The following is a 25,694-nucleotide window of genomic DNA, read 5'->3' as shown; positions in this document are numbered from 1 at the left end:
TCAAGTAGTGCAATTACAATTTTTGAAAGGAACTGCCGTGTTCTTAAAAAATCATGCAGATGGCACAACCTCGTAAGGCATTATTATGTAAAGCCAAAATGCTTAAAGATTATTACGACTTTGGTAATGGAGAATGAAAGCAAGCATCAAAGAATGCCACTGTGTTAGTCCAAGCAACCAAAATATCTTGCAGGTATTTCCGAACATTTTCTCTGGAAGCACTTGGCTTGGCAGCTTTCTCCTCCATTAGTCTTTAGAGGTTGTTATGTGAAATGAAATCAGCCTGGTGGTGTCTCCAGATGTCTTCTCTGATTTCCTTGAGCCATTCTGTAAAGATTTATAGAAAGAAACTTATGTTTTAATGTACTGAGAGAAACTGTATAGCAATGAAACTTAAAATATCACATGAGGAACAGTACAAGGAAAAGTACAACATGATCCTGTCTACTGGAAACAGTAGTCCTGTTAGCCTGTTAGCTTCAAGTTCCTGTTAGCTTCAAGTTCTTCCAACTTACCTTTTAAAAAACAACAACACATAGTTGTGCAATTTGAATTGCCATTTTCGTTGTAATAAATTAGCATCCTTACTGATTGCTGAAAGTGGGACCTAATTGTAAGTTTAGCAACTCAGCTTTGGAGAGTTTATATCTAAAAATACAATGGGGCTATTCTCACGATCGGGGAAAATCGAGCTAGGAAAGCCTAGCCCAATTTTTCCCAATCGTGAGGACCACCGGGCTCGGCTGCGAGCCCCGTGGTTCTCGAGTGAGTAACCCGCTCAAGAATCCCTGCCCTAAAACCAGGTTTGCGGAGCGAGCGCTCCACAAACCTGGTTTTCTAGATGGTGAGTAGCCGTGGCGCAGCTTCGCACCATGCCTATTCACAAGGAGACCCCTGGAGGGGAGGCAAAAAGCCACCTCCCGGCTCCAGAAGTCTCACCAGCATGCCCTGAGTGCTTGCACAGGGCATGCTGGTGCTTGGGGTAGCTGATCGGCCCCCGCTCCCCCCAGCCCCCACCGGCTCCATCATGGAGCCAGCAATCATGTGGGCGGCTGATCCGGCTGCCCAGGGGTCCCTCCCTGCTCGTGTGCAGGGAAAGCAGGCTTAGCCCGCTCTCCCCGCACACTCGAAGAAACCAAGTCTCACTGATCATGAGACCCGGTCCAATAATTTTAAAATTGCATTATTATCCCACCATTCCTTCCTTCAAGTGCTAGGTTCTCTCCTAAAATTTTATTCTCACAAAGGTTCTGTGAGGCAGGCTAAGCTGAGATATGGTGACTGTCCTAAGGACACTCAGAAGCTATTCTCACGAACAGCAGGAACTGGGCTAAGGGAGTCCAGTCCAGTTCCTGCCGCTCGTGTGCAGTAATGGGAGCTGTGTGGCTCCTGGTGGGGGATTGGTGGCAAGCCCACTTTTGGAGCCCACTGTTTAACTTGGTTTTGGGCATGAGAGTGCCCTCAAAATGGGTTAAATGATTGTGTGTCACCACATGATGGCTCTGCGCTGCAACAACTCACAAGTAGCCAAATGGGAGGCTACAACAAGCCTCCTGGTATCGGAAGGCTCACCAAAAGGCACACTACACCCTCTCACTGGGTGGATGAAGTAGGAAATCTGCAACCCCTAATTAAATAATTGTCAGAAACCAAACTAGAGAACTCTGGACAAGTCTCATCAGATATCAAAATTTCCCAGGAGTTGAGCTCCTGAATTACCAAAACAGAAGAACTAGAAGAAGTATTGAGACCCAAAGAGAAGCTGGTTTCCTCCCGACATCTTCCTCCCAATAGGACAGAAGCAAGCAGGGCAGCCTAGAAGGAATTTTGCCCTCACCCCTATGAATGGAGGAGAGTCTACAACTATTGAAATCTTTTGTTATTTCCGATCAACATTGGGTATAAAGAGCTCAACTCAGAGCCAGCATTTTAAACCAGTCACTCGCTTGTTGGTCCAAAGAAAACACTTGTGAACAATCTCCCAGAGATCCTTGGCTGTGTGGATCTCTCTCCCAAAAGCCATCCACCATACTGCAAAACCCAGAGAAAGAGGACTCTGTGGATGTGCTCCCAGATATTGAGGGCCTCTTGAATCTCTTGCCACTGACCCTAAAGAGCTGCTTTCACCTACTTGGGTCTCCTGACCCCCACAAATTTTAGCCTAGTCTGGGAGTTCCACTCTCATCAAGTGGGTCTCTGATCATCTTGCTTCCAGCCCAGGAAAGTTATGCAGTAAGACTGGTATATTTCCCCAAACTTCAACCATCTGGTCTACCTGTTTCTCCTTGCCTCAGTTTTCTATCCCCTCTGATTCCTTAAGAGCTCTCCACAGAAACAGTCAGTTGGCTCCATTTTTATGAAGGTTTGCCTGGTTGCCCTGATGATAGTAATCCCTCCTCACCCTCCTCTTCTGCACATTTAACCAGCAAAGCCAGAGTTCAAAGCTAGGGATGTGCATGGAACCAGCGGGGGGCAGCTCAAAGGTGTGGGGGATAACTTTAAGAGCGGGAGAAGGTGCTCTTACCCCTCCCACTGCGTTTCCCCCACTGGCACCACACTTTTAAAATGTCCGGCAGGGCGGCAGCATACCTCCCTGCCTCCCCGTTGCCTTGATGGACTGGAAGTGACAGGAAGTACCCGGCACACATCGGCACACACATGCCTGATGAGCAGAAGTGTGCCAAGTACTTCCTGTCACTTTCAGTCTGATGAGGCAATTGGGAGGCAGGGAGGTATGCTCATAAAAGGGCCTCTGAAGAGGTTCGTGCACATCCCTACTCAAAGCAACTGCTAAGCATCAAAACAAGGTTCTGTGATCACTAGTATTTATGTGGTCAGAGAGGAAGGAGGCATATAGCCATCATGGATTCTTTTCTGAGTTCATCTGATCTTGCACGCAAACCCTCCTCACCCCTTCTGAGCTCTTGCTCCACCACTGCAAATTAAATAACCTGGTCCAATTGGACCACAGCTGCAGTATATCTCCATATTTTGCCTATTCCCTCTTGCCTAAGCAAATTCTCCCCTTTGGTTTGCTCCCTGCCAATCTATTCTTCTATCTTTCTCCTCTCCTCAAAACAGACTGTTCTAGGATTCATCTCTCTCATAGCTCCTAGCTTTGGCAGCCATTTTAGACAGTACTAACTTCAACCACTAGCTAGACTCTCTAGGCGTTTCACTTCCCAGGACTCATGTACATTCTGAACTTCTCAGCATCCTGCTCAGCTTTGAGGTAGCAGGTGTGGCAGAGAACACAAGCATTAGATACAGAAGCTCCTAGTTCTCTAAACACAAATGTAATTTTCTAGTGATACACACATGCCTGTGCAAACATCTTCACATAAGATCAAGTTACACAAAGAATAGAATAAAGAAAAACATATTTACAGTACTTAGACTTGTAGGTTGGGTACACTTGCAATACTATGCACACTTACTTAAGAGTAAAAGCCATTTAGCACAGTGAGGCTTGCTTCTAAATAAACACACAATGGATTGGCGTATTAGATCCATTTTATAATTTCTTAACAGAAGTCTTTGTTGTTGTTGTTGTTGTTGTTTCAAGCACTGAAATAAAACATAAAGCATTGAGGTCCAAAACATAGAATACAATTGTATTATATTTTGGACCTGACAAATGAAAATCATTAAGTCTGTTCTTATGAGCAGCCTAACCCAGGCTAGGGCAGCCCAGCCTGGGTTAGGCTGCTCATGTGCAGCGCCGGGATCTACGCAGATCCTGGCACTGCCTTCACACCCAACTCCACTTTGAAGCCTGGCCTTTAGCTGTAGTCAAGGGCGCAAGTGCGCCCTTTACCCCACTGCTGGGATCATGTGTGTGCTCAGGCTGCTTGCAGCCCGAGCACACATAGAGATGGGTGCCTAGAGCCACCGGCTCAAGGGGGTATACCTCTACGCACCACACAGTGCATAGCGGGACATCATCTGTGCTGCTTACAGAGGCGCAGATCGTGGGGTCACACGGCTTGAGTGCCAAAGACAAGTGGAGCAGTCATCTAGGGGGAAGATAGGTTGAACCGTGCCTTCTCCCCAGCAACCCTCCCCACCCTAGTATTGGTTGTGAGAACAACCTTAATAATGGATTATTGTTAAAAACACAAATTGCATTTGTCAAGGTTTGTAATGCATTGTAATACATTCTTCCTAATGCCATTTTCATGTTTTCTCAGTGTTTGGGACATTGCTGCTTTGGGGAGCATAGCGGGGATGTGGCGGGGAGACAGGCTTCGAACATGAGTGGAAGTGCTCCGACAGCAGTGCCGTGGCAGAGCAGGGGGGCAGAGGAGGATGTTCTCCGGCATCTCTCAATGCACCACACCAGGAGCACAGTACATTGAGGGATCCTCCCTCAGCCGGGCATTCCTCCCGCCCAGCTCTGTGTGTGTGTGCTACAGAAGCCAAACTCTCCCTCCCATGGTGGAAGGGAGGGGCCTGATTGAGTGGTGAAGCATTTGCACCCAGTTACTCAATGCAGGATGTATATCCTTCATAAACACATAGCAAGATGGCAGTTTGGTGGCACGAGTGATTTCATTCACTGAAGCATGGAGAACTATCTGCACAATTACTACTACCAATAAGAATAATATAATATACCAGCTATCAACAAAAGTTCATGGAGTGGTTTACATAGGAAAATAATTAAGAGAGAAATAGGAAGATTATCTGTCCACAAGGATCTTGCAAACTAAAAAGAAGCACAAGATATAAATCAGCAACAGCCATTGATGGGATGCGGTGCTAGTGCGCTGGGGTTGGATAGGGACAGTTGCTCTCCTCCTACCTAAATGTTAGAATCACCACTTTAAAAGGTGCCTCTTTGTTCAGCTAGCAAGGGTAATCACTTCAACATTTGGCCATGCGGATGTTGAAGAATTTAGATTCCCTTTTGAGTTTACATCTTGCCTCTGGAGAGAATGCAAGAACATGATGGTTAGTGGGTAAGCAATTAGTTACTGACCACTAAAAGTTCATCAGCTCACTGTTTACCATTTATTTATTTATTTGATTGATTGATTGATTGATTGATTGATATACTGCCTAATATCAAAATCTCTAGGACAGAATTAAAACATAATATGCAGAATTAAAACATAATATAAAGTATAATAATTCATAAAAAGATAAAAGTCATCATAGATTAAAAACATATTAAAACTTAAAAATCTGATCTCAGTTGAAAGCCTAGGAAAATAGGTGTGCCTTCAGGGTCCTTCTAAAAACAAACAGAGGAGGAGATGCTCTTATTTCAGCAGGGAGCTCGTTCCAAACTCCTGGGGTAGCCACAGAGAAGGCCCGGTCCCAAGTTGCCACCAAACAAGTTGGAGGCAACCATAACCGAAGCTCTCTAGATGATCTTAATAGACGACAAGGTTCACAACAGAGAAGGCACTCTCTTAAGTACCCTTAGGTGCCCTTAAGCTTTGCTTGCCTAAGGAGTTGACTTACTAGGCTTGAAGCGAACTTCTCCTGGCTACTTGTCTCTTGCTTTCCCAGGGGCTTTATTTACTTGCACTTCACAGCACACTCACTGGGGCTTTAGGTCAAGCTTTGCTAGCTTCCTCACAGCAGCTGCAACCACTAAGGAGACTTGCCATGGGTTGCTGCATCTCTGTTTTGGGGGCAGAATACTAGACTCTCACTCCTGACTCTTTAAATTCTTTTTGGCCACTGTCATTGCCTGGCCCAGTCAACATGCCCAGCAGCATGTGACCACTGGTAGTAGCAATTATCAGAAACCAGTGCATGACTTTAGTTTCTAGATCTCTGTGGCCACAGCTGAGTTCAGATCCCAGTTCCTTCAGCCTCCAATTCATTGTTTGTTTGTCTATTATATTCTTATACCGCCTGATATGTACATCTCTAGTTGGAGAGTTGAGGAGAGTTGGTTGGACACCTGACTCATAGGCTGGCAGTACTTTTTTTTAATGTCTCTCCAGGATCTTGCAGAGGAAAGTTGCAGAGGCTGGAGTCCCACTAGGCAGCCTGCACAATTACCCTATGCATTTCCTATTCCATGTCAGATATTATGAACTAGTTAATGGTGGAGATGACTGCATAGGCAGGCCTCATCCACGTCCATCATGCCTGAGGCTAAGAAAGGGTGGCTGACCCAAGGTCACCCAATGGATTTCATGGCTGTGCAGAAATTTGAATCCAGGTCTCCCCAGTCCTAGGCCAACACTCCAACCCATTACACCACACTGACTCTTCAAATACTATATTTGGGCTGTATGGAGAACTTCTTCACTAAATTAAATGAGGGCCTTGTAGACAGAAGAACCCATAAGAATTGCCTTGCTGATTCAGATCCAGCAAAGCAACTCTTAAGGGTCCATCAAGCCAAACAATTTATTTAATCCAGCTGAAAAGCATGGAATAAAAGTGATGGCTATCCCCCTGTTATTTGTCCCCAGTACTCACATATATACTGCCTTTGATTATAATCAAAGATCGTAAGAATAGCCCCATAATTTGGTAACCATCATTCACATACCCACACACACATACAGATACAGATACAGATACAGATACAGATACAGATACAGATACAGATACACATACCATATTTTATGGACTATAAGACTCACTTTTTTCCTCGAAAAATATCCGCCCAAATTCAGGTGCGTCTTATATGTTTTAACAGTTTAATATGTTAAAACTCTGAAAAACTGGATTAAAATTAAGGTGTGTCTTATAGTCCGTAGCGTCTATAGTCCGTAAAATACGGTACATAGTGGACTAGACTCTTTCAGACATACAGGACAGATATGATCTGCTGCTAGCCAAGAGAGCTTAGCTTCTTCTATCTACAATCCTAGCCCGATTTTTGTGAGCATAAGAACCACCGGGCTCGCAGCCGTGCCCGGTGGTTCAGGAGCAGCTAACCCGCTCCTGTAGCCCGCCCCTTAGCCTGGGTTTGCGGAGCGAGTGCTCTGCAAACCCGGGCTATTTGCTCGTAAGTAGCCGCGGCACTGCAGCTACTCGCGAGTAGACTCCCGGCCGGGAGGCGAAAAGCCACCTGCTGGCTCGGGGGTCTCCCCAGTATGCCCTGCACACTCACGCAGGGCATACTGGGGCTTCCGGGGGTCGCGCGGCCCCCGAGCTCCCCAGGCCCCGCCGGCTCCGTCTTGGAGCTGGACATCGTGTGGCCGGCCGATCCGGCCGCCCAGGGCTCCCTGCCCGCTCGTGAGTGGGGAAAGTGAGCTTAGCCCGCTCTTCCCGCTCACAGCTTAAAACCGGGTCTCACTGATTGTGAGACCCGGTCCTTCATCTTGTAGTAGAGAATTCTAGTAGTTAATGATGTTCTATGTGAAAAAGTACTTTCTTTTCCCATCCTGAACTGTCTATCATTGCTGATGAATGTAGCAGAGCTTCTGTATCTTCAGGTAACTACTTGACTGTGGCAAGAGGTGCCACATGTTTCCTCTTCCTGAAATCTGGTAGCTTTTTTCTGGTATTCTAAAACAGCAGGCAATTAAGTTGGAAACTTCAAGCCACTTGTTATAGATCAGACACAAAATTCCCTCACGGTGTATTTGTGTGCCGGATAATCCTAATAATCTAAAAAGAAGTGAAGTGGCCTTTGGCTAGCAGCACAGTGAGTCCAGTGGCTGTGTAAGGCATGGGGGTGATGACTATTTGATGTTAAAACACACACAACCATTGTGTTTTTTATAATGCTTGACACAATGTTACTGCATTTCCACAACACTGTGTCAGGAAATGACATTAAAAGGAGTGATTTTCAAAACTCTGGCACATCAGCATTTTTAGTGCTGAGTCTAAACTGTCATTCCCCAAAGTACTTTCTTTGAGAGGCAATGCCTCTGAGAATAATGGCATAAGAGACCATGTCAGTTCTGTGTGTCAGTGAAGATGCATAAACAGCTAAAAGACCTGGTGGCAACTCAGATTCTCAGAGATTTAGTTCTGACTACTTTATTTATACACAATACAGTAGTGCCTGAAGCAAATTTGGGAGGTCTTGCTCAAGCAAAATATCTATAGGAATTTACAAGTGACTAGAGATAGGTGAGCACTCCCAAACTCACTCAGATTAACTCAGAATTGATCCAAATTCTTCCCTCACAAAATCAGATTCTTTCCCAGAGACAATCTGAGACTCAGAAAATATCTGACACACATGTCTGAGAGAAGTTTCCAGTGGCTAACAAGACCCTGCCGATAGGTGAGCTTTTAAGGCCCCCATATTATTTTCTGGCTCAAAATCCAAGCCCGAAAAGAACGGCTTTTCCCAGTCCCATAACTTCCAGTCCTCTTCATCCTCAAAAATCTCCTTATCAGCCCTCCTCAAACATACACCCCCTTTCCTTTCCTTACCTGGCAAGTGGTAGCAGTGCTGGGAGCATCGTGGCATATGAGGAAAGGAGCTGTCATCCTTAATCTTCAATGGTCCCCTAGGTTTTGGATCCTGTTGCACTGCTATTCAGCATGCCAGGGAGAGAGAGAAAGGAGAGGAGAGAGGGGAAGATCTCCCCTTATGTGTGGCTGCTGCTGCTCCCCCACTATCTCCGTTTGCCAAGTAAGGGAAGGGAAGGAGAAAGGATGTTTGGGGGGTCGGCAGGCCCAAGGGGAGGGAAACTAGGAATTCTTCTGGTCTGTTTTTTTAATCTGAGCTGGAGATAGCTTTCTTATCATTTAAAAGCCTCTGCAGTTTTCCTCTCAGTTGGGGTCAGGAGATCTCTTCTGATAAGCCTACACATGATTAAGAGTGATGTGTACTTTGGCCATGATTCACCAGCAAATGTGACCAAAAGGAAAATATGAAGAACTGGGAAGTGAATTAATGCACTTTTCTTTACAAATGCTTCCTACTTTTATGAACCAGTGTGATAGTGATACAGCACTGGTATAACACTGAGGTTGTGCACACCAGGGAGTGTGGGTGGGTGCAGGGAAGGCAGCAGCTTGTCTGGCTCCCCTGGCCTCCACACAAGTATCCCAGGGTGCCCCAGGCAAGGCTGGGTTTTAATGTGGGGCTCAGTATGGGTGCAGCGCCAGGAGTGACTTTACTCCTGGTTCTTCACACGTGCAGCCTAACCCAGGATGGGCTGCCCTAGCCTAGGTTAGGCTGCACATGTGAATACCCTTTATGTTTTGTTGTGTGTTAAACCAGTGTTACTGTTCACATGAGCTATCCTAATCATAAAACTCTTGGCATGCTATAAATATACTGTGGTCTTACTGTAAACATAATTTGCATGCATTCAGAATTTGTTGAATTGTCAACATTTTGGATTTTGGATTTTGATATTTGAGTTTGGAAAATGAACTAAGTTGTTGAAGCTTCAACAAAATATAAATATTCATAAACATATCTATGAAACATTAAGCCTGACAAATATTCAGTGAAAATTCAGTGAACTTTTAAAAGATTTTTTAAAAATCAACTTTTATATATTATTCCAATTTTGAATTTCCTTTTCACTCCAAATTCATCTTAGCTTTAATTTCTGGACAGCACAGCACTTCTGCAAGGTGTGTCTGGATTTTAAGAATTTAAGTATTTTGTTGAAAACTAGCTGGTGCTTAAAAGTTACTTTTAGAAGTGTTTTTAAAAGATGGTCATCTGGTGACAGCTATGCCTTTAGGTGAGTTTTTGATTCTTTGGAAGGTAGCTTATAGTCAAAAATTCACTCCTCATACCTGACAGAATCTAGAGTTTAGCTATGATCATCAGATGCAGCAGAAACATTTCATTTTTGGCATCACTTTTTATGGATTTTTTTCCCCTGTGTCCATGTGTGTGTTGGGGTGTTTATGTTAGAGATGTGCAGAGAACCACTCCAGGTGGTTCAGTATGAGTCTGAACCAGACTTGAACTGAGCCGCCTAGTCCATGTACTGGTTCTGATTAACCGGCTGGAGGTTAAGTTAATGTTGAGAACCAGGGTCGAACTGGGTAGAATTGTTTTGACCCCAGTTCTGGTGCTTGTAAAGGAGCATCTGGTAAGGAATCCCCTTTACGAGCACTGGGGGAACAGTACAGGGTTTTAAAAGAATGGGCAGGGAGTGGACAGGAGGTTACCTTATCCACTGGTGCATGGCTCCTTGGGGGAAGCAATGGGCCAGCGGTGGGTCACCTAAGCCTTGCTGGCACTCCCCCCACCATCAACTTGGGCTGGCAGGGGTTGGTTTGGGCCCCTGCGTGTGCACGGAGGTCACTCTAATGGCCTCCACACTTGCTCGGAGGCCTGAACTGGACCCCCACTGGCCTGAGATGATGGATGACTGCCCCAAGGAGCCACACTGCTGCAGCAGCAGGTAAGGTAACCTTTATCTAGCATTTGACAACACTTCATCTATCTTATGGCGTATTATAATTTACAAAAGCTTATGCAACAATTAATCTGTTCATTTTTCAGTACCACGAGATTCTGCTGTTTTTATCCCTCCTCATAATTGTCCACGATGGTGATATAACTTTCATTAATGTTTGCATGAAATAATATGCTTCCAAAGCAGTCAGCATTGAAAGTCTTACCAAAACCAGTGAGAGAAAAATGTGAAATTTCCCTTCACATACTATTTAATGAGGTCATTCACACAATCAAAAACTGTGTTCTATCTGCATTTGGAAGCTGTGTGTGCTCTCGGTTGTGTGAAAGCAATGTATGAGAAAAATCTGGGTAGAAGTGATTGTGTGGAAGCAAGGTCGGAGGAAAGGCTACCCAGGTTTTCCTTCTACCTTGCTTCCATACAGTCACTTCTATCCAGATTTCCCTCTTACCTTGCTTCCACACAACCTGAAAATGGGAGCACACACAGCTTCCAAAACTCCTGAGTCCAAAACCTGGGTAGAATAGGCGTGTGCACGGAACTGGCTGCTCCGGTTCAGTTCAAGTCCGAACAAGACCCAAACTGGACTGGGCCAGTTTGGTCTTGTACCCCCTTGAACCCCCCCCCCCGGTTCAGTCTGGTCAGTGGGGGGGGGGAGTTTGTGAGTTGTTGTTTTAATGCTGTTGTTTTTTACACTTACCCCCTCTGGGGGTGTTGTCCGAGATGGCAGCGGGGTGGGGGGTGTCCATGGAGGTTCATCCCTCCCTCGCCCGCCTCCCACTTTTCAGCCACTCTTCGGTTTTTTCCCCTTAGCACAGTGGCCATTTTGGAGGCCACCACGCCTGTGAAATGGGCCTCTGTATGGCCTGGGTTATGGTTCAAACATGTTTAATGTTGAACCTGTTTGTTCAGCCCTAGGGTAGAACACAGTGGCTGGTATTCACAGTGGCCTGGGTTCAAAAGCCCGGGTAAAACACAGTGACCTAACACTTGGCTGCTCAAGAATCCTTATCTGTGGCTGCCTTTTAAACCTAACCCTGGATACATCCCCCCGCCAGCCATTTGTCCCCCTCCCCATGCTGTCATGGGTTGCCATGCTTGTGTTGCCACCTGGAGTGTTTGTGCTTGTGAACATACATAATTGCCACTTCATTCTTGGGGAGTAAAGCACTTAGTGCCTATCCTGTCCTATAATCCTCTTTCCCTCCCGCTTGCCAGGTGGGGGAAGCAAGGAACAGAGTGGGAAGAGGAAATGACCCATGTGACTGTGATGCTTGGCAGGCTGACAAGCTTGGGATGGGACATGGCAGCGTCCCTGAGAAGCGCCGCAGCCATGGAGTGGCTGCAATCCCGGGCGGTTTCATGCCACTGTCTCTAGGATTGTGGTTTGAAAACTGGCACAAAACCGTGGGATTGGACATAAGGCTTCAGCGGCCAAACACCGGTCTCAGCGGTGAAACTTTGTGCAAACCAAAGGTTCAAACTGGAGTTGGGTGAGGAAAACTGCAGGTTGCTTTTGGCTCTAAACCACAGTTTCACAAATTCACACACACTGGAGTTCCAACCCTGCCTGATTTAACTGTGATTCCGTGTTGCATCTGAATTTGGCCAGTTTTTGATTGTGTGAATGACCAGGCAGTATGACTCTTGTTATGGAGATGATAAGGGAGACTCATCAGAGTACAGAAAACAAACAAGATTTATTTATTTAACATATTTTAATACCACCCAAAACTCACGTCTCTAAGTTTTTATGTTCTAGGAAGTCCTAGAACATAAAGATAAATATTACTTGATAGGTATGATTGAGACTATGAGGTCCTTCACACAATCAAAAACTATGATTTGAGCCCCTGGTGGCACAGTGGTAAAACTGCCGCCCTGTAACCAGGAGGTTACAAGTTCGATCCTGACCAGGGGCTCAAGGTTGACTCAGCCTTCCATCCTTCCGAGGTCGGTAAAATGAGTACCCAGAATGTTGGGGGCAATATGCTAAATCATTGTAAACCGCTTAGAGAGCTCCGGCTATAAAGCGGTATAGAAATGTAAGTGCTGCTGCTGCTGCTGCTGCTGCTGCTATGTTCTACCCAGGTTTGGGAGCAGTATATGCTCCCAATTTTCAGTTGTGTGGAAGCAAGGTAAGAGGAAAACCTGGGTAGAAGTGACTGTGTGGAAGCAAGGAAAAGCTACCCAGATTTTCCTCCTACCCTGATTTCACACAAATGAAAATGAAATGAAATGAGCACACAAAGCTCCCAAACCTGGGTACCACACAGTTTTTGATTGTGTGAATGGCCTCATAGTGGGATGACTCCTAGGCGGGCACAGGCTGTGAACGCGCCTCCAGGGGGGTGGCAGGCGGCTTCTTTAAGTAAACGGAACCAGTGCTCCATGCTGCCCAGCAGCCCCCATGGCCCCCATGGCGGGGAATCACCTCTGCCACTCACCTGGCCGCCAGCAGGGGCTCGCCTCCATGGGAGCCAGGTGAGTGGCGGAGCAGATTCCCCGCCACGGGGGCTGCTGGGCAGCATGGAGCACTCCGTTTACTTAAAGAAGCCGCCCGCCCCCCCGGAGGCGCGTTCACGGCCCCCGCCTGCTCCTAGGACTGGAATGTAGCAACTGAAGGATATAACTTGTTCAAAAAGACTACATACAGCAGGGGAACAGTATTATATGTCAGTTGTGCATACCTGCCCAGAAATCCAAGAGACTGAACATGGTAGTCCAGTAGTGAGCATCTGGGCCAAAATAAATTGAATCAAAACCACATTGTGATCTGAGTCTGCTACAGATTGCCACAGGAGGGATAAGATGGGGATAAAACAAATTACAGATGTTTTAAGGAAACAAGAATAAGTAATAATGGAAAAGGTTGATGGAGCTGGGTAGACTAGATGGCCTATAAGGTGCCCCACCCCAAATGTGTAATTCTATGACCTGAACACTGAGCCCTCTCTAACACCGAGCCCTCTCTAAACCCACTCTCCCCGCTCACAGTCAGGGAGGGAGCCCTGGGCAGCCGGATTGGCCACCCACATGATTGCCGGCTCCGTGACAGAGCCGGCAGGGGCTGGGGGGAGCAGGGGCTGCACAGCCCCCGGAATCTCCAGCATGCCATGCGCAAGTGCACAGGGCATGCTGGTGAGACCCCTGGAGCTGGAAGGTGGCTTTTCGCCTCCCTTCCGGGGGTCTCCTCATGAGTAGCCACAGTGTGGAGCCGGCCATGGCTACTCACAATAAAAAAAAACCCAGGTTTGCGGAGCACTTGCTCCACAAACCCAGTTTTAGGGGAGGGGTATTCAGGCAGGTTAACTGCCTGGGAGCTACCAGGCTCGCTTGCGAGCTCAGTGGCTCCCACGATCAGCCAAAATCGGGCTAGGCTCACCTAGCCTGATTTTTGCTGATCATGGGAATAGCCCCAATGATTTGTGAAATTCCATTGATGGATTCTTTTAGTCATTTTTGTAGGGCTGAAACTAATTTATTTTTATAGATTTAATTATTGTGTCATTCTCTTCTTCAATGACCTATATCTACATTTTTAAGGGAACGAAGGATGGCACACAATCTCTGTTTTTCACATCTTGTGCTTAATGGTATAGAACAGTGGTTCCCAACCTAGGGTCCTCCAGTTATTGCTGAAATACAACTCCCAGCATACATTGCTGAAATACAACTCTCCCTATACTACTGTGTATAGGAGAGCAATTAGTCCCACAGGTATGTTTTCCTCACAGAGCTCAGTGTTCTTAAGGATTATCGGGTGCTGTGGATACTGAAGGGTGCTCTTCAGGAACAAGTCATAGCTCTTAAGAAAATACTGTAGGTAGAATGGGGGATAGGGTTTTCTTACCTGCAGACCCTTGGAACGTCTAATCCTTAAGGAAACCCTAAAAATCAGCAGATCAACCATGCATGCATGATACAGGTATTTTCTGCAGCATTGTTAAAATATAATTTCCCTACAGATAGCAATAATTCAGTTCCTTTTTCACATGTAAGAGCCAGAAGTAATACCAAAGGGAAAAGAGGGGGAAATGGAAATTGAGGAGCATTCTCCAGAGTTCAAATCACTTCAAAAGTACTCATCGCATTTGTGATACGCAGCCCTTTTCAGAGACTGCATTTTGATTTGGAGGAAATCATTATCCTGGTCTATGAATAATGTCATTTAACTTTAAAATACCTCCTTTTCTTAAGTTAAAAAAACTAGCCTTATTATACGGATATGAGCTGCAGCTTGGATGCTATTTTGTGAAATCATACCAGCAAAATTACAGCTGTCATGCCTTAAATGGCAGATCTTTGAGAAATGATGGACTGCTAAAATGTCTGCATATGATGGACATGAATATGATATAACACAGACTGAGGCTTGCTTAAACTCATTAAAACTACTGGGCTTATGTATACTTTGCCCTCTATAGGACTAGACACCAATAGGTATGAGATCACATAGTAGGGGTTAGAGATGTGCAAGCTGGCTCTACTTGACATTAAACAGGAACAGTATGGACGGTCCATGTTTGAACTGGCCTGGCCCCCAAAAGGAGGGTACCAGTCTGAGCCCAGTTCAAACTGAACAGGTTTCAGACTGGTATGGTGGTCTACTGGTAAGGGAGAATCTGGTGAGGATTCCCCTTTACCACTAAAGGGGCAGAGGGACTTCCCTACGCCTAGAGAGGGCAGGAGGGGAGTCAGTACTTCCAAGTCCTATCGATGGCAGTGGCAGTGGCTCCCTCACACCCAACAGCTTCCCCAGAGTAACCAGGGCTGGCGCTGGGCCAGATTGGGCCTTCTCCAGCATGATTTTGGCCTCCGTGCACACATGGAGGCCATTTTAATTACCTTTGTGCATGTGCACAAGTTACTAAAATGGCCTCCAAACATGTGCAGAGGCCTGAACTGGGCTGGAGAAGGCCCAGTCTGGGCCACCACCAGCCCTGGCTACTCTGGGGGAGGCTGGCGGTGGGGAGGGAGCCACCACCACCCTACAGCTGCCACCACCGATAGTACTTGTAAGTACTGTCTCCCACCTCCTCTATGCTTAGGGAAGCCCCCACCCCTTCCCCTTCACCAATAAAGATAAATCCTCACCGGATTCCCCTTTACTAGTAGACCACTGAACTGATCTATGAACTACTTTGAACTGGTCCAGCAGTCAAACCAGACCTGGGTCCGGTTCAACCAGAACCCAAACCAAACCGGCAAAACCATTTTTCTGCACAGCCGTACTAGGGGTGTGCATGAACGATTTGTGCCAAACCAGTTCTCCTGAAACTGGGGCCAGTTTGTTGGTTCAATCACAGACCAAATTGCGGGTGCTTTGGTTCATGATCAAAATGAACCAGGTCTGGTTCAAGCAAACCTAGAGATGTACATATCAGGCAGTCGAGAAATATGATTGATAAACAAAGGAACGAACAAACTGGTTTAGTACGATAAGGGGGCCAGGCAGGGATGGCGAGTGAGTAAGCAAGCTGCTTACCTGGCTGGTGTGGATGCTGGTGCAGATGCCAACATGGCCGCTTGCCCTCCCTGCAACTCCAACCAGCACGCTCAACCCTCTTTTACTGAGCTGCTGGCTCACTTGTGGCTTGGTAAAGGGAGGGGGGAGCGCGATGCTTTGGGCCACTGGGAGGGCAAGTGATGGCGGCACCAGCAGCCACACCAGCCAGGTAAATCAAATCAAATCAATCTTTCATATGGTATTTGTGCCACATAAAGGTTACATTAAAATGGCAATGGGACAGGCTATATCTGGAACTGTGAGCATATAGACTATACAGTGTTATACAGCTACTATTAGACTATAGTGAATTCTCATAAAACTGCAGTTAAAACAGATAGAATTAGTGTAATAAGGGTAAAATGGGTGACCATTCATTCCTTCATTCGTTCATTGGAATGGAATGGAATGGAATGGAATGGAATGGAATCTTTATTTTGGCCACTTACCAGACAAAATTTATTTATAACATTTCTTTACCACCCTAACCAAAGGCTCTGGGTGGTGTACAACAAACAAACAAACAAACAAACCATTTAAAACAATTGGCTTAAAACAATATAAAAACAAATTTAAAGAGTCTAAAACCATTTGAAACCAGTTTAAAACAATTAAGAATAATGTAAAAACTTTGGAAGGTCGGACCAAACAAATATGTTTTTAGGGCTCTCTTGAAGGCCAATAATGGGCCCAAAATATAAATAAATAAATAAATAAATATGCAAATTCCTACTGGAAGTACATTTCACAGCCCAGGAGCAGCTACAGAGAAGGCCCAGTTCGCAGTCATTACCAGATGTACCAGTGGTAACTGGAGACGGATCTCTTCAGATGACCTCAATGTGCTGTGGGGATCATGCAGAAGAAGATACTGCACCCGTCATAACAATCCTGCTGGCTGGAGGTGTTTGGCAAGGAATACCAACACTTAGGTGCCGAAACTCCGTCCACCACTGCACAAAAATCAAAGAAAGAAAGAATTAAGAGGTTAGGAAGAATTAGCAGGGAGAAAACAACAAGGGATAGCTTTGATCCTACTCATTGCCAAGCTGAAGACTCCACGATGTTCGATGTTCGCTGAAGAAAGACTGAGGGGATGAGGAGTGGTGCAGCTGCATATAGTGGCTGGGGATGGGGTTTCCGCCCAAAGCAGGAGAAATCAGGCTTGTTAGATTCCAACGAGGTCTCTGTGCAGGCGCATAGCCCATATGTGTAGAAGACAAGACCACATTGAAGAACCAGCATTTTGTATTTTACTCTGCCACTCTGTGAGGTGGATTTTGCATACAGTGCCGGTGGGGAAATCTGGGGTGGGGGGAGTACCCTTCCCAGTCCTGGCAGCTATTTTTCCCCCCACGTTCAAACTGGCAGTCACTGGTTCCATGCACACCCATAGTTGATATCATTAATGCATTGCTGAGGGAGGGCAGGATGCCTCCTTGTTTAAGAAGCCATCTCTATATCCCTCAGTAATGGAGGCCAGTTTCCAATCTCCCATGGCACCGGGGCAGCAAAGAGATACAATGCTGCCCCGTGGGAGCAATTTTGAACTCAGCGCCAGCAGGGGAAATTCAGTGTGTGTGTGTGGGGGGGGACACACAGGGGAAACTACCCCCCCCCCCTTCAAACTGGCAGAACCGGAGGACTTTTGAACCAGTTCAAAGGTCCATAAAAGACATCCCTAATATTAACTAAAGTGTGCTGTCAAGTTGGTGTTGGTTCTTGGTGCCCACAGAGACCTGAAGTTGTCTTTGGTAGAATACAGGAGGGGTTTACCATTGCCATCTTCTGCACAGTTTGAGATGATGCCTTTCAGCATCTTCCTACATTGCTGCTGCCCAATATAAGTGCTTCCCATAGTCTGGGAAACATACCAGCGGGGATTCAAACCAGCAACCTTTGGCTTGCTAGTCAAGTCATTTCCCTGCTCCGCCATTAGGTGGTTAATATTAATTAAGCCACCAACTATTTTTCTGCTAGATAGAAGCAGCCACGTTGAGTAATGATCCAGAGAACAAATGGTAGGCTGCACTGCCTAAAGTATCTTGTCCACGTCCATAGCTGTCACAGATTCAAACGGATCCAATCTAATCCTGCAAGAGGGATTAGGGATGTGCTCGGAACTGGCTGGCCAGTTCGGTTCAAGGCCAGACCGGCCTCAAACCCAACTGGGCCAGTTTGGTCCAGCAACCCCTCAAAACCCCCAGTTTGTTTCAGTCTGGGGGGAGTTCATGAGTTTGACATAGTAATTTTTTAAAAAATACATTTACTCCCCCTGGGGGAGTTCCTGGAGGCGGTGAAGGGGTCCACAGAGGTTCCTCTTCCTCCTTCTGGCCTTTGTAATTACCCCCTCAGCCGGTTAAGCTGTTCTTCGGCCGGTCTTCGGCCTTCATCCAGCGGCCCAGCAGCCATTATGCATCCCGCGTACCTGCGCACATGGCCTCTGCATGGCCCCATGCAGAGACCAAGTGCGCAGGCATGCGGGCTGCATAATGGCCACCGGGCAAAGGCCAAAGAGCGGCCAAAGAGTGGCTGAAGAGCAGCCGAACTGACCGAGGGGGTGATTACAGTGGCTGGCAGGGGGACCCCTCCCCCTGCCACCTGCAGGAACTCCCCCGAGGGGAGTAAAGGTTAATTTTTTTTTTTTTTTACTATGTCAGCTCGCAAACCCCCTGAACACCAGGGGGCATTTGGTCCAGGGTCGGATCAAACAGGGGGTGATTCGGTTTGACCCTGAACAGTCAAACTGAACTGGTTTGACATCGAACACTTTCAACGTCAAACCTGTTTGCACACCCCTAAGAGGGATTGCTCGACACCCCCTTAGTAGACTCTGCAGAAATAGTGGAGTCCAAGTCAACCCAAATACAATATATTTTATCCGCAAAGAACCCATTCAAAGCCTTACAGCAGAACATAGTCTCTGGGGACTGATTCTATACAGAAGGACCTTGAATTAAACTCCTCGCAACCCAGGATAACTCTAGTGAATGTGAACCTGCAAATGCAGTACACGCAGACCAGAATATGTTTTTTGTTGTTGTTGCATGCACTGCAGCTGCACCGCATAAACCTTAAAATGGGCTCTATGCTGTGTCCTGTCAAATTTGAGCTGAGTTCTCCTCCACTTGTGTTCCAGTCACCTATCTTGCTGCTTCAGCCCCCGCAACTCCTCTGTATACTAAGGGGACACTTTTAAAGTAGTCGGAAGGGAGGCTTAGGAGCAGATATGTCTACTGCCCTGGTGAGTCACCTATTCCATCTTCCTACTAGGGCATCAACAGAATCACTGGCAGCATCAACCTTAAAACCCACCAAGGCTTTTTGTAATCCTACTGGATCCTGCAGCCTTCTTGGGCGGACCATCCTAATAGCTCTACCATCACTGCAAGGCTGGGCCATGATTGTGGCCATGAAAACAACTTTAACCAGGTAGTGATCTATCCATGACAATGGGGAAACCACAGGATCCCCACCCACAGAACACCCCCCCGGAGCTGAACAAAAGACTAAATTGAGTGTGTGGCTGGCAACATGAGTTGGTCCTGAAACTAAATAGGTCCATAGTTGTCATGGCCGCTACAAACTCCTGAGCTGCAGCAGACAAGTCAACCTCAAAATGGATATCGAAGCCCCCCAGCACTAAAGGTCTGAGAGACTCCAACATGAACTCCAGGACCAGCTTGGGGTGGACGGTAAACCAACAGAATCCTTAATCTATCCCTAGTTCCCAGCCTCAAAAATACATACTCAATATAAGTCTACTGTCTCACAGGGGCCCTAGTAAGGGAGATGGTATTCTTATGGACCACAGCCACTCCAACCCCACCGCTCCAACCAACTTCCCCAGACCTGCTCTACTTCAGAGTAGCCTGGTGGGAGAAGCTGGGCCCAAACTGGGCCACTTGCCTCCCACAACCAGGGGGAGAGACTCAACCAGGTCTCAGTTATACATGCCAGGTCAGCTCACTCATTCACAATCAGGTGGATGATTTCAGTCTTATTCTGAACTGACCTGGCATTACAAAAAGAGCATGGCTAGGTTCTGTGGGTAGTTGGAACTGTTCCCTGAGGCCTAGGAGTTGACAAGGCAGCCAGAAGTAGAAACAGTTACTAAATTACTGGCTTCCCTTCTCCTGTAATGGCCATCTGCTCTACCAGCACCAATTTTTCTATTCCCCACCTCTATAGTAATAGCTGTCCCAGAGCTGCCAGATGCACCCCTTGCATCACTCTTCCTAAGACAGCCTAAACACATATCAGCAAAGGCCTGGCACAACCCAATAAAATGGAGGACCAATAAACACTAACCCAGACCTCAAGCCCCTAATATAACTGCCCCCCTGCTGCTGACCTCAGTCCCACCCTGAAAGCCCAGCACCAAAGGCCAGCCCCCTTTGGCGGCTGGCTTCAGCTACACTTCTGATGTGCCTTTTTCCTTTTATGCCCCCCAGATCTCTGGAGTCTCTCCTCTCATGAGAGATTTCTGGGCCTGCTTATATCTTGCTATGTGTCAGGACTTGACAAATTTTACATGCTGCTGCGCAAAACTTGGCAGAATTATGTGTGATAACAGGGTTGGAGTCAGAGAGCAGAAGAGAGGAGTAGCATTGGTTTGAGCAACTTGGGGACCTGAATTTTAGTTAAGGATGAGGACAATACGAATGTCTCTGTAGAATGGACAATGAAGGAGGACATGAAGGAGGACTCTGTTGATTTCTTTCTATATATCTTTTCTGAGAATATTCCATTCAGAATTGTAACGATTATATCATGAGATCATTCAAACGACTGGGTGAGCAGGGTGGGGGTTGGGGGGAAGCCTGCTCAAAAACTCACCTTCCCCCCAGACGAGCACAAATATGCTGCTGGAAGCAAAGACTGCAATCGCAGATGCATCCTGGCCTCCAGATATCCCACAATGCACCATTCAACAAGCACAGTGCATTGATGGGATCGCCCGTCAGACAGGTTAAGTGCCTGCTTTTGTTTGCTTGGGCTGTGTGCAGCCCGAGGAGACACACAATCCCGGTAGCACTTGCTCCCTTAACTTCAGCTAAGAGCTGGGCTTGGGAGCGGGGTTAGGCTTGGCGGGAGTGCCGGGATACGGGCGGATCCTGGCACGCCACACATGCAGCCTAGCCCAGAATAGGCTGCCGTAGCCTGGACTAGGCTGCTTGTGAGAACAGCCTCAATACCTTTTTTGAAGCAATACCTTTTCTATCAATTTACACATTTTTCTTTGTAATTTGGCTATGCAGTTAAACATGTAGTCAGCAAGTAAACAAGGATGGCAAGCATTTAGGGCTGGAAATGAAGGTTAATAGACTGTCAGAAGACCACAGAAAAACTGACAGCTCTAATGCCAGCAATACTCTTGTAGATATGTAGGATCATTTCATTGCACTGCCGCAATTGCACTTGCCACCTCTTAAGAACTAGATAAATCTAAACAAACAAAATAATTGCAAGGCAATTATTCTTCCTGTTTTCTGATTAACTCATTGAATCCTGAACCACTATGATAAATTAGGGCTAGAGTAATGATCACACTTACATCTTGGGAGAGTTGTCCTAGTGAATTTATTAAAATATATTTCTGAGTAAACACGCTCAGGATTGGGCTCTTCATTTTTTTTTTTAGCCTACTTTCCTTAAATAAAGTAAGCTTATGATCTCTCTCTCTCTCGATCTCTCTCTCCCCCCTTCGTGTGTGTGTGTGTGTGTGTGTGTATGTGTGTGCCTATCAACTTTGCAATGCTTGGACCAATTTGAAACACATTTTTTACAATTATCATTACACATAGGGAACCCTCAATGGCATAGTTTGTGATGATGTCATCAACCCCAAGATGGCAGACACATACATGAACATTTTAGGGTGCAAGTAGGCTAACTTGTGAACCACCCAACCAATTTGAATCAAATCTGGTACAGTTGTAACAACATATAGGGTCACCTCAACAGCATAGATTGTGATGGTGTCATCCATCCTAATTCAAGATGGCAGATGCTAGAATGTTTGAGGCAGAAGTGGGCTAACTTGTTTAAATGGTAATTACCAGTTAAGATTATAGTGAAAGAAAGGTAAGCAGATTAGTTCTTACGAGAACTTCGTGTTTAAATTCCAGTTCACATACCACATACAGACTCAGCAGCAAAACAGTAAATGCCCTAACCACACCGTGGTCATAATTCAAAATCCAGAAACTTACATTTTTCTTCTAAGACACTAGAGCCAAATTAATACTCATAAATGTTCAAAAATGTATGCATTTTCATTTTTTTGAAGCAACATTCACATATGCCTTTTGAATGTGGTACTTTCAAATGTTTTACTGTTGTTTTATCTTGTCATTGTTCAAAGCTTGGCAGCCTTCAAATATGAAATAGCATCAGCTGGCAACTGTCAAATACTAATTACCATTTCATGTTATCTGGCAAATGTACTAAGTGCATTCAAATATTTTGAACATAGAATTACACATCCCGGCATACCATCTGGGGATTTTGTATCCACCCCTTCGGCATGGGAACAACTTGGGAAGGTGTTTGCAGCCCTGACAACAGAGGGCAGACATGCCAACAAGGCAACTGCACCTCCTCAAAGCTTCAGCTTATTACAGAGATGCGTAACAGCTTTTGGCTCCCTCCCCACAAAAGTACTTCCACCTCTCAAGCAATAAAGTCATTTGAGGGGACTTTTTGAGTGTTTGACCTAATAATCAAAGGGCATACAGTAGCTGCCAGCTCTCTGCGGCTGCTAATCCACTCCCTCCCTCAAGGACAAAAAAACCCCACACCTGCAGTGGCACCCTATGGAACGGACATCCGGCTGGATGTCCAGTCCCCCGCAGGCCTGGGAACCCCCAAATTCTGAGAAAGTTCTGCTGGCCCTGATGGCCCGCCCTCACAATGCTGGGCAGCCAAGCACGCTAGCATGACTCGCATGAGTGACGGCTGGGATGTGAGGGCTGGCAGTGCTGCTGCCTGCCAGCACTGGCCTGCCTACGGCCCGATCCAGTCATAAGACAGGTAAAGTGTGCGGACCACAAGTGGGCTGGGCTGGACACAGCAAAGGGAAGAGGCGCATCGCCTCAGTGGGTGGCAACACACAGGCAGGCAGCTGTTACCAAGTGATGTGACAGCACAGGCAGTGGGTGTGCTCACCGTGTGCTCAGAGGCTGCTGCTGCAGCAGTGGTAGGAGGAGAAGTGGCTTTTCTCTGCAGGTTGCTGGAGCAGCAGCAGCAACATCAAGGGCTTCCTGTTTCTCACAGGTTCTCACCAGTAGCAATGTCTCCGCTGGCAGCAGTTGGTTAGGTACCTCATCTTCACCGAGATGATTTCTTGCTGGTGATTTGAAGAGCAAAATGTATTTTAGAAATGTGTCCCCCCTCCCCATTACCTCCCAAGAGGCACAATTCTGCAACACCTTCTTCCTTCCATTCCACCTCACCTTCTTCTTTTGTTTAGGGGTGGAAATTTCAAGAAAATGGAGAGGGGTGAATAGCCTTTTCTCAAATAGCACATCCAGATTAGTATGAGAGAACTTTCAATATAAAATGTGTGTGTTGGGGGAGGCACAAACGTTAAACCAAAACCAGTCATTGCAGAAATTGGACTTTCCCAATTTTAAAAAAAAGACTCTTGAGAGACAGAGGGGGGAGTGGGGAAACAAATATGTGGGATGGGAATATGTTAAGTTGCATGTTGAAATGTTTCTCCTAATGCATAATTACATAAATAGACTTGTTTTACATCCTTACATTCTTGTGCATTCAGTTGCTGTTTGTGCCCTAAAGAACCCATGTGTTAAAAATATTCTCTGTGTGTGTCTGTGTGTGTATGGGGGGGGGGATGATGCTTATCTTGTGGGTGGTGGGGAAAAGGGTCTTTAGGCCCAGGCTTCAAAATTACCTAGGTGAACCTCTGCACACCTGCCTTGGGGAAGGGGGACAGAATAGCAGCCAGTGCAGAACTGGGACGTGAACAGAATCGAGGCAGAGGCCTGTTGGAGGTGGTTTATGCAATTACGTGAAAAAGAACCCATAAACATAGTATGGTTTCACAAAGGTGAATGGGATGCTCACACACCAATCACAATAACCATATTACTTGGGCAGAAGTGCCATTGATTGCAGGAGGAGGGCTCCAAGCTGTGATCTACAACCCATTAATCCCAGAATAATAATATGTGGTAGCAAGGTCAATGTGTGTGCTGCAATAACTGGTTGGTTATGGATTGCAACAATGCAAGGCTATAAAACAGAACAGGAAAAACACACTGAGCCTCCTGGATTTCTCAAAGAAGAACCAGGATCAGCTTAGTTCTCCTGGCATGCACTGTGAATGTTCTTGTAATAACTTGCACCAGTACACCAAACCATTGAAGTTACAAACAGTTAACAGAAATGATATGTTCAGTATGTATATCTTCCAGCAGAGGTTCAGAGCTTCAGACACTTTGGTTACCTTGCATGACCACGTAAAGGATTAATATACTCACCATTCTACCTTTAAAATGCAATACACAACAAAAAGAGACATTAGAAAATAACTGAAATTAAAGCAAGCAATTTAACAAAATAAAGCTACCATAGCAACATTTCAGGGATAAACGAGAACTGACTGTAAAAACACTGGAGCTCTTCTCACGATCACGAAGAGCTACCTGCTGGTCTGCAGGGAGAGCAGGTTTGCCCAACCCTCCCTGCAGACGATCACTTACCCTTTCCTGGGCGGGTGGATCGCGCACCCAGATGAGTGATGGCTCACCAGCAGTCCGTCCGCAGCTCACCCGGCAGCACTAGGGGTAAGGCGCAGGGAAGCTCCACCATGCGGTGCCCCCCACCCCGAGCGGTGCATTACTGGTAGTCCTCCCCCCCCCGAGTGTGCCCGCAGACACACGATCAACAAAATGATCACACACACTTGCTCCCTTCACCTCATTTACTGAGGAGGCTACTTTGGCGGGTTTGCCGCTGTGTAGCCACTGGGATCAGCCGTGATATCAGTGGTTCACATGTGCCTGCAAACCCAGGCTGAGCTCCCTTAGCCCAGTTTTGCACTCTCATGTGAATAGCTTCACAGTTTTGTATTTTGTGGTGTGTGTGTCTCTCTCTGTGTGTGTCTGTGTCTGTGTAAATAGCAGCCAATGGACCTGGATCCAGAGTGGGAGGAGGGATAGGAGGTTAACACTTTCAGTACATTGAACGTTTCTTTCTGTCTTGTAGCTTTGCGGTGCGCTGATGGAACTCTGCTCAGCCACATGATTTACTGTTCTGAGTGAGTGATACCCAGTGAAAATAAACATAATCAGAACAGCATCCCAAACCAAAGGAAGATGTCCTAGGGAGTAAAATAATGTTGTGTTTTTCTTTACTTCATCGTGCCTTGGAAACCCTTTCATATGACTTAGGAAGAAATGCAGTGTAATTCTGACAAACAAGTGATGTGTCTTCCTTTTGGAGATGGATGAAATACTTCATTAGCTGTGGGAAAACATTTACTGACTTTCGCTTCTGAGATTAAAGGAGTTGTCACATTACTGTTACAAATAAGTTACCCACCCACTCAGCCTTAAATACCCTCAGGCCCACTTTTCAGTGACTGATGACATGTGTTTTATATGCATGACTACACTGCAGTTAGGCTTGTCATATGCCTTAATAATACATATCAAAGATGTATATCATGAAAAGATAAAGGGCTCTCTGATGTGTATCATCTTCTTCAGCAGGATTGCCAAGCCTGGGGAATTATGCTGTTGCAAACAAGGCAGAATTCCTACACAGCCTAGGAAGGTTTATTTTGGTTTTTTTAAAAAGTACCAGAACGGGGTATCTGATGTGAAGCGGGCTAC

At 46.2% G+C, this 25,694-nt stretch overlaps 1 long non-coding RNA gene across 4 annotated transcripts; it reads right to left on the bottom strand.

Annotated features, from left to right (window-relative positions):
- LOC128340384 (uncharacterized) lies at positions 1 to 24,885 on the bottom strand. Of its 4 annotated transcripts, none has more exons than XR_008313665.1 (5): positions 24,561 to 24,885; positions 23,002 to 23,182; positions 16,625 to 16,784; positions 3,438 to 3,567; positions 1 to 327 (listed from the first exon to the last, which is right to left on the bottom strand). It is a non-coding gene; the product is annotated as an uncharacterized LOC128340384 (long non-coding RNA). The 4 variants fall into 4 exon arrangements; XR_008313668.1 differs by having other exon boundaries at positions 16,634 to 16,784; XR_008313667.1 differs by lacking the exon at positions 23,002 to 23,182.
- Between the last annotated feature and the right edge of the window lie 809 nt (positions 24,886 to 25,694).

This window comes from Hemicordylus capensis, chromosome 1 (assembly GCF_027244095.1).
Source record: "Hemicordylus capensis ecotype Gifberg chromosome 1, rHemCap1.1.pri, whole genome shotgun sequence".
NCBI lineage: Eukaryota > Metazoa > Chordata > Lepidosauria > Squamata > Cordylidae > Hemicordylus > Hemicordylus capensis.
This window is presented reverse-complemented; position numbering and strand designations above follow the sequence as displayed.